This window comes from Triticum urartu, chromosome 4 (assembly GCF_003073215.2).
Source record: "Triticum urartu cultivar G1812 chromosome 4, Tu2.1, whole genome shotgun sequence".
Taxonomy (NCBI): Eukaryota; Viridiplantae; Streptophyta; class Magnoliopsida; order Poales; family Poaceae; genus Triticum; species Triticum urartu.
This window is the reverse complement of record NC_053025.1, coordinates 477,489,839-477,502,120: the sequence shown is the minus strand read 5'-3', so window position 1 is coordinate 477,502,120 and position 12,282 is coordinate 477,489,839. Positions and strand designations below refer to the sequence as shown.

The window sequence follows — 12,282 nt, the reverse complement described above, 5'->3', positions numbered from 1 at the left end:
ACCGGGAGGATAAAAGAAGAAGTTGGGTCATTTATAAGCACCATAATAGCAACAAACCTTAGAGAAGGCTTTAGGTGAAATATAACCCAAGATAACTCCAATGACGAGATTGATGGATTTAAAATATCTCATTCATGAAAACATGTGAATCATGAAACATGAATTCAAATTATCAAGAATGACATAATACCACCTCCAATGATACGGAAGAAAGAATTGCACTCCGGATTACAATATGAAGAAAGCTTGAGCTTCTTAGGAAAGAATCTCGATGAAAAACTTTGAGAAGGAAATTACATCCTTGAAGAACCATCATGTAGAGCCTTGATGAGGAACTCCGTTAAACAAAAGAATGATCAAACGGAAGAAAAAAGGAGTTGAAAACACAAGGTGAAAATTTGTAATGATTTAGATGGATCTCCGTGACGAGGTAATTGAGAGAACATGGAACTCCGGGAAAAGAAAAATGAACAAATGAAAACGAGAATTTGATGAGCCTCCGGAACAGGGAATTGAGTTCACTCGATGAAACAAAAATAAGAATTACGTTATGCATATCCTTCACCAATTTAAATTGATGACAAGAAACGGATTTGGCATACCACTTATTCTCGTTGAAAGGATTAGGAGAGATATCGATAACTTGATAAGGTCTTCAATGAAACACCGGTAGGATTGAAAATGAACAAAGTAAAGATAAAGAAACACTGGGAAAAATTAGCAAATGAACGAAGATACATGAGAGGGTTTAGATCCATGGGAACGAAGAGATCATGAACTGATTAGAGGATATTCGAACGATGCGCCGGTAAAATTAGGAGGATGATAACTGACAGCTGAGAATGAATAAATCTGAATTGGTGGACTCCGGATAACACACTGAGAAGACTCTTGAATTGCTCCGGATAGGTGAAAAGAATTCTCACAATCAAAACAATTATGAGAGGATGGCAGAGAATGGGGCAAGATTTAAAAGAAACTCTTCTTCGGTCTTCAAAATCCGAGAATGACGACGAGAAACACCATCATGAATTATTTAGACACTCCGGAATGAAGAATGGAAAGGTTGAGCCAACGATGAAAAGAATTTAACCGATCTTGGAGAAAGACATTTGACTGATGACAATTCATTCTTACGTCAAACTTCGAAAAGAAATTTGAGGATAGCTCCGGGAAAATAAGGAGAGTCGGGTAAGATCCTGGGAAAAGACCTGTGGGTTAGGGCCTACTCAAAAGAAACATCGTTGAATGATTACTTAGGAAGAGATAATGCACCGATTAATTAAATGACTAGAATGAGATAACATCCTCGAAAGAGCTTGAACGAAAATAGAGTGTAAGCACGAATCTTCGAGATATCTTGAGCACTCCGGAACAATAGAATAGCGAGCGGTGAAAGATTGTGAGGTGCACCGGCATGAGAAATCATTAGAAACGAGGGAAAAGGGATATGATCAACACCAAAAACTTGAATTGGTTCCACCGGAGAAGAAAAAGAGCAAATAATGATGAACTAGTAGAGCATCTTCATGAGAACCACCGGGTAAGAACATGAAGGAAAAGAATGGTGAGACTTCACATGAATAAAAGGATACTTGATTACTACATCGGATTCCTTGCAGAAAAGGGTGGGAGGGTGGGAAAACAAAGACAACTTGGTATGGATGAAACAAACACCGTTGAGAAGAAATGATAATTGATCTTGCTGATGTTGAAATAATCGGATCCACTTGAAGAGAAAACACGCCGGTGAAAAGGATTGACAAGACAATCTTGATGATCAAGAAGGATTGGTATCCACATCGGAGTATGAGAACACCATTTAGGGAAGGTATGGAATCAACACTTGACATTGAAGCAACTCGAATACCACAACTCAAAACAAAACAAAGGATTGACTTGTAGAATAAGCCGGAACAAACATATGATAGAGATTTCATCCGAAGTTTTCGTGGTGGGGCCTACATGGGCTCGATCGTACAGCACCATCATGTACAAGGCAGTGCACATGACATACGAAGCGTCCCCGAGTCGGCATAGCCAAGGACTCTTTAAGACACAACGAGACCACTGTAAAACCGACCGTGAATAGGCAGACCACTAGACGTGGAACCCCAATTTCATATCATACATCTGTCGAAAAGATATCCTAAGAGCTACTTGAATTCCCACTTATGAAACTCCCAAACCTTTCCGGTTATGCAATCAGGTGTTGGGGATACAGGGGAAGCATAATATCTCACCCAAAACTAGCAAATCCTACATCCAGCTGTATCCATCCTTCAACACATAACCAAGAAACCTTCGGAAATCGTCTACCTCAACCTTCGAAAAGCATCCGATATACGAGTTATGGCAATACTCCTGAACTCCCGCCCCAGTACTGGGTGGCGTCGAGGTTATCTCACCAACGAACTACATAAAAGAGATTTTCGATGTCGGCGTACTAAACTCAGGTATTCCAGAACTGCAACGATAAAGTTGTGACGACAACACCTCGGAGCTCAACTCCCAGGGACACTGCCACAACCCCTAAATGACAGGAGGCACCAAGAACAATGTTCTCGTCACAAAACCATCGAAACGATTCCAAGATACCCGCGTGATCCTAATTTTTTTTAGTGAAATTTGAGAAGAGAAGAGTCAAAACTCTACGTCAGGATGCCTTACCAGAGCGACGAGGGGACTGGGGAGTAAAAAGAATTCCTAAACTCTCTGATATATAATTCCTAAATGACTCAAAACATTTTCTAGACTCAACTCGTCCGCTAATTCGATCAAGCAGTGGGGGCTCCTAAGGTTGGGGATGGCTCTGATTAGCAACTTGGAACGCCCTCGATGCGGCTATATCTCCCACGTGTCGAAGCACGACTCAGAGGCATAACCGCATTGAAAGCAATGTCGCAAGTGAGGTAACCTTCGCAAACAACCCATGTAATACAATAAGGGAAAAGATACATAGTTGGCTTACAATCGCCACTTCACACAATACATGAATAAAGCATTACAACATCCAAATACAATCAAGGTCCGACTACGGAACCAGAATAAAAGAAGAACCCCAAATGCGACAAAGGTCCCAGATCGACCCCAACAGGGCTCCACTACTGATCAACTAGAACGAAACAACGCAAAGGACAAGATCTTCATCGAGTTCCTCCTGAGCTTGGTTGCGTCATCTGCACGGACTCATCGGCACCTGCAAGCTGGTTTGGAAGTGTCTGTGAGCCACGGGGACTCAGCAATCTCGCACCCTCGCGATCAAGACTATTTAAGCTTATGGGTAAGGTAAAGGTAAGAGGTGGAGCTGCAGCAAGCGACTAGCATATATGGTGGCTAACATACGCAAATGAGAGCGAGAAGAGAAGGCAAAGCAACGGTCGAAAACTATGATCAAGAAGTGATCCTAAACAACCTACGTCAAGCATAACTCCAACACCGTGTTCACTTCCCGGACTCCGCCGGAAAGAGACCATCACGGTTACACACGCGGTTGATGCATTTTAATTAAGGTCAACTTCAGGTTTTCTACAACCGGACATTAACAAATTCCCATCTGCCCATAACCGCGGGCACGGCTTTCGAAAGTTCAAATCCCTGCAGGGGTGTCCCAACTTAGCCCATCACAAGCTCTCACGGTCAACGAAGGATATTCCTTCTAGCGGGAAGACACGATCAGACTCGGAATCCCGGTTACAAGACATTTCGGCAATGTTAAAACAAGACCAGCAAAGCCACCCAATGTGCCGACAAATCCCGATAGGAGCTGCACATATCTCGTTCTCAGGGCACACTCAGATTGTCAAACTTCGGTAGGCACAGCCCAAGTTGCCCCTGGTGGCCACCGCGAGCTGACAGTTGGACCAACACTCAGAGGAGCACTGGCCCGGGGGGGTTAAAATAAGATGACCCTGGGATGCCGACCCCAAGGGAAAAAGGCTAGGTGGAATGGTAAAACCAAGGTTGGGCCTTGCTGGAGGAGTTTTATTCAAGGCGAACTGTCAAGGGGTTCCCATTATAACCCAACCGCGTAAGGAACGCAAAATCCGGGAACATAACACCGATATGACGGAAACTAGGGCGGCAAGAGTGGAACAAAACACCAGGCATAAGGCCGAGCCTTCCACCCTTTACCAAGTATATAGATGCATTAATTAAATAAGATATATATGTGATATCCCAACAAGTAAACATGTTCCAACAAGAACAACATCTCCATGTTCCAACTAAGGAACAAACTTCAATCTTCACCTGCAACTAACAACGCTATAAGAGGGGCTGAGCAAAGCGGTAACATAGCCAAACAACGGTTTGCTAGGACAAGGTGGGTTAGAGGCTTGGTTCAACAATATGGGAGGCATGATAAGCAAGTGGTAGGTATCGCAGCATAGGCATAGCAAAAGAGCGAGCAACTAGCAAGCAAAGATAGAAGTGATTTCGAGGGTATGGTCATCTTGCCTGAGATCCCGCAAGGAAGAAGAACGAGTCCATGAAGAAGACAAACGGACGTAGTCGAACGGATCCTCACAAACGCAATGTTATCGGAACTAACCCGAAGAAGCAACACCAGAAAGAAGCAAACAATATAGTAAACAACCACGACATAAGCATGGCATGATGCACAACCAAGTATGATGCATGTCCGTTTTAATGAAGCATGCATGGCAAAGTGCACAAGCAATCCTATAAATTAAAGTGGAGCCTCAATATGCAACGGTGTGCATATTGACGAAACACCAACGACAAGTTATTAGTCGATCTCGTCTTTATGTACCTAACAATATTAAATGGTGATTAACATGGCAAGGGGTGAAGCACAACCAAACTTACTATCTAGGCAAGTTTTAAATGAGGCCGGAAACAACGAACAACAATTTCCGGTAAAACCCCATATGCATATTTTAAGCTTTGGTACTGTTCTGCCCTAAACACAATTTTAGAGTTGATAATCATGCAAAGTAAAGTCGCCATGATAAACTAGGCATTTTCCACCCCATTTACATATAAAGTTTGTTAAGTTTGGAGCTACGGTTATTTGGTTATGAAATAAATCATTTTAACAAGTTATTTAAGCAAATTAAAACAATCAGCTATTTAAACATTTCAAACGTGGATGAAAGTTGAAAATTATTAAACTACATTAAATTCTAAGCATTTTACATATATATTTTGTTTAATTTGGGTGCAAGCATATTTAGTTATTAACAATACAAAAGAGTGGCATTCATGTAATTATGCATACACTGGAAAAATACTAAAACCACAGAAGGGAAAAAAACATACATGGGCCGGATTGCAACACAGTGCAGCGGCCCACGAGGAGATTTGGCCTGGCGGTTGAGGTGCAAAAACAGGCCAGAAACAATAGCAAAACAACTTCCGGTAAAATCCCCATATGATATTTTAAGGTTTGGTACTGTTCTGCCCTAAACACAATTTTAGAGTTGATAATCATGCAAAGTAAAGTCGCCATGATAAACTAGGCATTTTTCCACCCCATTTACATATAAAGTTTGTTAAGTTTGGAGCTACGGTTATTTGGTTATGAAATAAATCATTTTAACAAGTTATTTAAGCAAATTAAAACAATCAGCTATTTAAACATTTCAAACATGGATGAAAGTTGAAAATTATTAAACTACATTAAATTCTAAGCATTTTACATATATATTTTGTTTAATTTGGGTGCAAGCATATTTAGTTATTAACAATATAAAAGAGTGGCATTCATGTAATTATGCATACACTGGAAAAATACTAAAACCACAGAAGGGAAAAAAACATACATGGGCCGGATTGCAACACAGTGCAGCGGCCCACGAGGAGATTTGGCCTGGCGGTTGAGGTGCAAAATAAACAGGAAAACATAGCAAAAAATGGGGCCGGCTGGGAACTGAACCCACGACCTCCTGGATGGAGGAGCAGCATGTTGACCACTACCCTACTGCTGCTTATTTGTGTTAAACGAGGGCGTTGCAAAATTTGAACCGAAGCAAAGGCCAGGCCTTGCGAATCACCGGCGAACTGGGTCACGGCGCCGGCGAGCAAGACGGCGACCGTCGCGAACATAGGCTGACGGCGGGGCTGCGGAAAAACATGTGTGTGTGCACGCACAGCAAGGCGGGCGCGTGCAAAGGCTAGATGTGCGGGAGCTCGAAGACGAGCCCGTGCTCGCCTCATGCATGAAGAGATCGATGACAGGAAGGAGCTGGGAGTTGTGGCTGCTCACCATGGGGGTTCTGCTGACGACAGATCGTACGGAGGGGCGACGGAGGCGGTGCTGATCGGCGAAGAAGGCGGCGGGAGCTGCAAGGCCATGGCGGAGGATTCGGGTCGTTGGTTCCTGTCCCTGACGAAGAGAGACAGAGAGAGGTGAGACGGTGAGAGGGAAAGGAAGAGAGGGCGCGAGGGAGGCCCGGCGGCGTGACCTGGAGGTGCTGGTGATCATCAGCGGTGAGGTGAGGCGGCGGGGTCGCGAGGAAGACGGCGGAGCTCTGTATCGGGAGGAGCTCGGCTCTCCTGGGAGTTGCACGCCGCGGAGGGAGACAGGGAGCAGCGGGAGGAGGAGACACGCTGGCGTGGGGAGGCTTGGGGTTGTGGAGCTTGTGCGCGAGCAGAGGAGCTCGGGGACTCGTGCGCGCGAGGCTGCAGGAAGCTCCAGCTGTTCGAGGGACTTGGCTATGCGGACGCCGGGGTTGGGGTCCTCGGCCGCGGGGTGTGGAAGGAGGAGCTTATGCTCCTGGTTGCTGCACGGGGACGAGGAGGTGGGCACGGGAAGGATGGATCGGAGGGGATGCACTGGCTGGGCGAGGAGATTGAGGAGGATCGGGCGAGGGGATCACGAGGTGGGAGGCGACCCGGTGGCGGCGGTGGAGGGACAAACCTCCTAGATTCTAGGGTTGGACCCGTATATATATAGCAGGTGGATCTAGCTAGGGACTAATTGGTCCCTCCGATTATAATCGGACGGCCCGAAATAATTAGGTTAAGAAGTCCAAACAAGAAACCGATGATGATTTAGGGATGTTTGGGGATGATCCGGACGCAACAGTGACGACTGCCCGGGTCAGGTCCGAGACAGCTTTCGGACGCGCGCGCGAGGAGGGCCGATGCACCGTGCAAGGAGGGGTTTCGGGGCCTGGCGGTTGATAGCGGTCTGTGCAGAAAGCTTTGGGCTGAGAGAAGAGAAGAGAGAGAGACCCGATGACTGTTTCCGGAGACTGAAAACGTCCGACGTTAGACCGGCTATACTGCCGCTATAGTTATCCGTTGGGGCATCAAACGGACTCCGAATGCGATGAAACTTGGCAGACGACCTACTGACAACATAACAACACCGCACGCCAACTTTCATCCCATTCCGAGAACATTTTCCCGGCCACTTATAAAATAATATTTCGGAGGTACCGCGGGCGCGTGCGAGTGTGGTTGGGCTCAGAACGAACAACGGAGAGAACGGGGAGATATGGACAAATGCAAGTTTTGAAAACATGATGATGCAATACACATGATGACATGACAAGATGCAACACAAGACAAGCTGACGTGAACATTGCTTTGGAGAGCCGAGCTGGCGTCATAGGCGGCCTGACTGGCGTCCCGCACCATCTTCACCTTCTCCATCATAATGCCCGCCTGGCGTATGGCTTCCTTGGCAGCATTCACTTCGTCCTCTGGGACATGATGGATCGCAAAAACTGAAGGTGGGTCGGCAGGAGCTTGAGCAGTCGACGAAGAAGGCAGGGCACTCGACAATGGTACGGCGAAGGTAACAGAACCCCGATTGGCATCACCAGCGTCCTGAACGACTGGTTCCGCCATCGGCGTCGACTGTGGCACCTTGCTTGCAGGAGCTTTCCTATTTTTCCTCGTCAAAGGCCTCTCAGGCTCTTCATCATCATCATCGGGGAGGTCAATAATGTTAGGAGCTGTTCAAAGATCAATCGCCAAAATCACATCACCCAATGGTACACATTGCAGTTGAGTCGACCAAATAAAGACAGAATGACAGAAATCATACCCAGATTGGAAGTGACTGCATCCTCCATTACCTCATCCTCATCTCTGTAAGCTGAGGTCCGGAAGTAGCAGCGCTGCCAGTTCCAAAGTTCGTCTGGTTAAATCAAGAAAAAATAAACAGCACGGAGCGTCGAGTGAATACAAAGGGAGACACTCACGCAGAAGCGACGGGGATGTCAATCTTAATCTTCGGCAACGCCTTCCGAGGCTTCTGCTCTGCAACTTTGAGATGCTTTGACACTTTTTCAGTTGGGGTTGGTGAAGATGTCCGAGGACGCTTTGAAGACTGACCAGTCTGAGCAATCGCCTTTTCACGGGCGCTCGGTCGTTCTTGGTCAAGCTTGGATCGCCTCTCCCTGCGAGGAGGCGACTCGACTTCTTCTTCGTCACTTGAGTCGTCGCTTTCTTCGTCCTCTTCTCCGTCAGAATGCCATTCGCCACTGTCGCCGCCGCTCGCCTCTCCTTCCAGATCTTGCTCTTGCTCTCCGTTGGGCACTGAGTACATTTCGATAAGGGCCTGAAAGAAAGCAGGAAGAATAAAGTCAGTCGACGCAGTATAGACAGCTGCGCGAGTGAATTCAGATTAATCAAAAGCTCAGAATCGGACCTTTTCTGGTTGGGACTGGTCGAATGGAGGAACTCTCCTGGCTCCCCTGGGGTTGTCCTTGTTTGGTGATGCCCGAAGCCACCCCTGTGTGTCATCGACCTCCTCCGGGTGAATCCGAGTGGTGTAGTCAAGAATACATCATGATGGTCTCGGCTGAAGAGGCTGATGCCCGAGAACCTCCAAGAGATCCATACCAGTGAACCCGTCACGGATAAGCTGGACCACTCGTTCGACCAGCACCCTAACTTGCGCCTTCTCCTCCGGGAGCACCTTCAAAGAGGAGGGTTTCCTCACTCGGTCCATGGTAAAAGGAGGGAGGCCAGTCGACTGCCCTGGCGTCGGCTGGTCTTTGCAGTAAAACCAGGTCGACTGCCATCCGCGGACCGAGTCGGGAAGAATCATGGCTGGAAAGGAACTTTTCCCTCTCATCTGAACACCAAGACCCCCACACATCTGAATCACTTGTGTTCTCTCGTCACTCGGATTGGCCTTTTTCACCGTCTGAGAACGACAGGTGAAAATGTGCTTGAAAAGACCCCAGTGAGGCCGACAACCCAAGAAATTCTCGCACAAAGACACGAAAGCAGCGAGATACACGATTGTGTTGGGAGTGAAGTGGTGGAGTTGTGCCCCAAAGAAATTCAGAAATCCCCGAAAGAAAGGGTGAGGAGGCAAGGAAAATCCACGGTCGACGTGGGTGGCAAGGAGAACGCGCTCACCCTCCCGAGGTTGCGGCTCGGATTCCTTCCCCGGAAGCCCGATCCATGGGGGATCAGTCCTCCGTCGGCTAGGTCGTCGAGGTCTTCTTGGCGGATCGCCGAGCGGATCCAGTCGCTCCAGCCCTTCGGCAGGCCAGCTCACGAGGAAGATCCATCCCGACTGGTCGCCTTCCCCTTGCCTGTCGCCTTCTTCGCCCGCTCCAGAGCCGCCGTCTTCTCCTTCCCCATCGTCGAGCGAGATGCGTACGGAGCGGCGGCGCTGGGGCGAGAGCGCGACGAAGAAGCCTGAAGAGGAGAAGAGGAAATGGAACGCACTGTTCGAGAAACCCCGGTCCGACGCCTTATATGAGGTCGCTTCCGAGTGGCTGACTGGTAGGCCCGGACGATCCTGTCAAATCCCGTAACAATCGCGCGCGCGATACGTGGCGAAAAAGGTGGCGCGGAGATCGAGGCGGCTCCACCCTATCCCATCCGATTACTGCGGCCTCCCCCGTCCCGCGCGCTTCCCAAAATTCGAATCCCGCGAAATCTGCGGGCAGCAGAACAACTTGTCAGACGGAAGATCTCCTCCACACCGTCACTCGGAGCTTTTCAAGTAAAGAAACTCACTCGACAAAAAACTAAGAATGGATCAAGGCGACTGAAAAGGAAGTTGCTGTCATCACTCAGGTTCATTGATCCGAAACAAGATATGCTCATGGCATGAAAAATGAGTCGGAGAAGTTCTCAACTCCTTCCCCACTCAAACCTCGATCCATTCGGGGGCTAATGATGAAGCTATGTACCTAGGGTAGGGTCATGGACCTGTCCTAACTGCCCTACCCAAGGACATCTCTAGAAGAAATCACCTTTCAATCGACTTGGAGGTGTTCCACTCGACAGACTCGAAGACACTCGACCAAGAAGCAATCACTCGACCAAGATCCAACCACTCGACGGCCAGGAGACCTAAAGAGATCATTAAGTTTTATGGTCATCATAGCACTTCTAGGGGGTTACCAGTACTCGTTAATGTTTTGAACCCGCTACTGTAGAGGCGGAGGGGTGGTGAACTTATAAAACTGGCACTATCAGTGTGAAGGGTGGCCCATGGTAAAGTCATACACCATCGTGCATCGGGGAGAGTAGCTATTATTCCTCGAGAAGGGGTGACTCGTAAACTGTGCTTACACTACTCATAGCTAGTTTGCTCTCATACACCCTACATTAGTAGATTAGAACAGACAGCCCCCGAACAGTGTCATGGCGTGTTGGGCAAATTGTTTGAATTGCAGGTGGGTTCCTCCTCGAATTTAATGGGGCAGGATCTGACAAAGGATTGTGTACGGCTTTACCATCTTCGGTTGGGTAGGTGAATTCTTAAAGCTCGGATTTTACTGAATGTTATACCCTGGGCTTCTGTCATTAGTGCCCGGCTCCACTGTAGACGATAAGAGGGTTAAGTATTTTACCACATAGCACGGCTGTAGGGAAGGCGTTATTTAGGAGATGAGATATCATATGCATTCACCAGGAATCTTAGAATGTGAAGAAAAGGAACATGGCGGCTCCGTTCTTCCCTCGTCCCACGGTCCTAAAAAGGCGATGGGAAGATTCGGTATCATGCCAACGATAGTTTAGGGAGGATACTCTTCGAGATCTGTCCGTCGGGTAAGCGGATTAACTTCCAGCAGTGAGCTACGAAAACTCCCAATCTGAAGGGGAGGAGTGTGCTTATTGTCCCTTTCTATTAGACGTTGATTTCGAATACCTTTCGTCTGGGTCTCCTGGAGTATCTGCTCAATCTGCACATCTACTGGGCTATTCTGCATCACGGGCGTTCGGGTCGCTCCTTGCGGTCTGTCTAGGCTGGCCATTTGAGTTATGGGGAAACTTTTCTGCTCGTCCTTGTCCAAGGGGTCATATTGATGTGGGGGCGTGAAGGGTGGGCATAGGGAAAGGCTGTCTGAACTCGAAGAAGGTCCGAGAGGGCCTTCGGAGTGGGTTTATATGAGAGTTGTTCTTCCAAACAATCGACGAGGCTTCCCAATTTAGTGCCCGTTAGGAGCCACAGCTGGGCCCGAGACGGGAGGAAGCGGAGGAGGTTAAAAGTTACTGGGAAGATAAACACTCGCTATCGACTATGATAATCGAATTAATGGGATCTCGGATAAGGGAGGCTTCAGCCTCATAGAGGACTCCCTGTGCATACATGGGGAATGTGCTAGATTGCGGGGGAAGGGTGGACACTTTGCCGCTTGGCAATGGTTTGGCTATCTTTATAAGGGGAGAAGAAGAATTCACTTGCTTAAGGGAGATGGCTTTTCATGGTACAACCTCCTAATTGGGTGGCTTTCTACATATCACCTCCAATTCTTCTGAGTCGTAGTTGAGACTACCGAATTTTTACAGGATGGAGAAGGTTGCCAGGGATCTATAGCCGCGCAGCCGGAGACCGGCGGGACTGATCCGGATTTGAAGGAGCGGATATATGTGAGCTTAAGGAGGGGGTTTCTATAGGCGACTACGACGGCAAGAAGTGGCCATTGTAGGCTGATCTGGCTTCTCCTTCTCCATGTAAGACCAGGGGCATATCTTCAAGAGTTTCAAGAGGGGTTTATCAGGTGAGTACGACGGCACAGAAGTGGCTGAGGCTGATTAGAGGCCTTCTCTATGTTCCAGAGCCCGGGGGGTCTCTTTAAGAGTTTTCCCAGTGCGTACCCACCGCTTCGTGCTCAAAGGGGCAGCGTCGTCTGCCTGTGAATCAGGATCGCTCATTAAGAGGCGACGCCTACAGGCGGTCTCGAAGAAGGTGGATGGCGACGGCAAGCCTTCATGGCAAGAGTATGGTTTTTTATATGCCTGGTATATACCGAATTGTACATCCTTACTAAGCTATTAGGAGAGCCGGTCGGGACTGTATCCGCGACTCGCGACATGCGTCCAACAATCCGAACC

The 12,282-nt window shown here is 47.9% G+C and overlaps 1 pseudogene; it reads left to right on the top strand.

Annotated features, from left to right (window-relative positions):
* The window catches only part of LOC125554813, a 48,958-nt pseudogene extending 36,972 nt beyond the window's left edge, over window positions 1–11,986 (top strand).
* Window positions 11,987–12,282: the final 296 nt, after the last annotated feature.